The sequence below is a fragment of the Mustela erminea genome, chromosome 19, assembly GCF_009829155.1.
Source record: "Mustela erminea isolate mMusErm1 chromosome 19, mMusErm1.Pri, whole genome shotgun sequence".
In the NCBI taxonomy this organism is placed as follows: Eukaryota; Metazoa; Chordata; class Mammalia; order Carnivora; family Mustelidae; genus Mustela; species Mustela erminea.
In genome coordinates, this window is record NC_045632.1 from 18,189,855 (window position 1) to 18,191,435 (window position 1,581).

A 1,581-nucleotide genomic window follows, 5' to 3' on the forward strand; every position below is an offset into this window, starting at 1 on the left:
AGACTAGAGGGAACATCAAGGATGGAGCTGTGGGGGTTCAGGCCAGATGCCTCATTTTCTTCCTGGAGGAGGACCAGAGAAGGGAGTGGGAAGGGGGGGGGGGATGAGCCGTTCCAATTCCTGCAGGAGATAAGTAGGCAGAAGAAGCTTATCCCGTGTGTGTGTGTGTGTGTGTGTGTGTGTGTGTGTGTTGTGTGTGTTTGTGTGTGTGTGCACGCTGGGGTGGGGTGGGTAGGGCAGGCCAAGCAGCATTAGGGTTATAAAATTCTAAGACGGGACAATCAGGAGGGCTCAGCGATGGAGAAAGAAATAAAAGAAGTGTAGTCCCATATTGACTGAAAACAAATATTACTGATGGTCTGGTGTGTGAGAGAGACAGAGCATGGGGAGTGGGGAATAGAGATGAGAACAAAGAAAGACAGAAAACAGAGACACATAAAGGCATAGAGACAGTGACATAGGTGAAGGTTGCCTGAGATGTAACCACTAATGGAGGGAGGGAGCGGGAGAGAGGGAGAGACAGAGGGAAGCTTTGTGAACTAGAATTCACATGGCCACAGGGTTCCCAAGCTGGGCTCTCTCCTATACCCACTTAGGGCAAGTGGTCTTGGACCCTGCCTTTCCCTCCACCCACTCTGATGGCCCTGCACGCTTGTCTACCTTTGACACTCTTTTACACATATATACTCTTGCGTATACTTTCACAGATCATGGGTTTTTTTTTTTAAAGATTTTATTTATTTATTTGACAGAGATCACAAGTAGGCAGAGAGGCAGGCAGAGAGAGAGAGGAGGAAGCAGGCTCCCCACCGAGCAGAGAGCCTGATGCGGGGCTCGATCCCAGGATCCCGGGATCATGACCCGAGCCGAAGGCCGAGGCTTTAACCCACTGAGCCACCCAGGTGCCCCTCACAGATCATGTTTCACTCTCACTTCCTCCATGCTCACACGCATGCTCCTGCACTCACGCACACATATGCACATAGATATCTGCATTCTCACAGTCTCTCAGACACGCTCTTGCACACTCTCCCCCAGAGACCCCTGATGGCAATGAGGGCATGTCTACTCTGGGAAGGTAGAGACTTGCCAAGGTCATGTGCCAGGGGAGGGAAGAGCTGGGGAGTCCTAACCCCACAGCCAAGTCCAGCTGTCCACTTGGCTCTGACCGGCTGCCCCTTATCCCTGGCCCCAGCCAGGCCCTTGGGGTCATGGGGACTGGGGAGGCACCGTGGAATGTTCCTGGCATGTGCTGACAGGGGATTTCATGCCCCAGCTGGGCTGGGAGGAGGCTGCTGGGCAGAGGCCTGGAGCTGGAGACTTGGGACGGCAGCCGGGGGAGGCAGGGTCTGGGTTTTTGGGCCACTCACCACATCAGCCTCCTCACTCTCCTGGCCTCCGGGAGCCCGCTGCACTCTGAGCTGCTCTCCCCCCTGAGGGGCCGTGAATGGGGAGAGGAGAGCAGGGGTGGAGGTGGCAGGAGAGAAGAAGGGTGAGACTGAAGAGGAGGAAAGGAGAGAGACAGAGGGACCGACTCACGGGAAGAGAAGAAAAGAGAGAAAGAGGAGAAAAGCCAGAGAC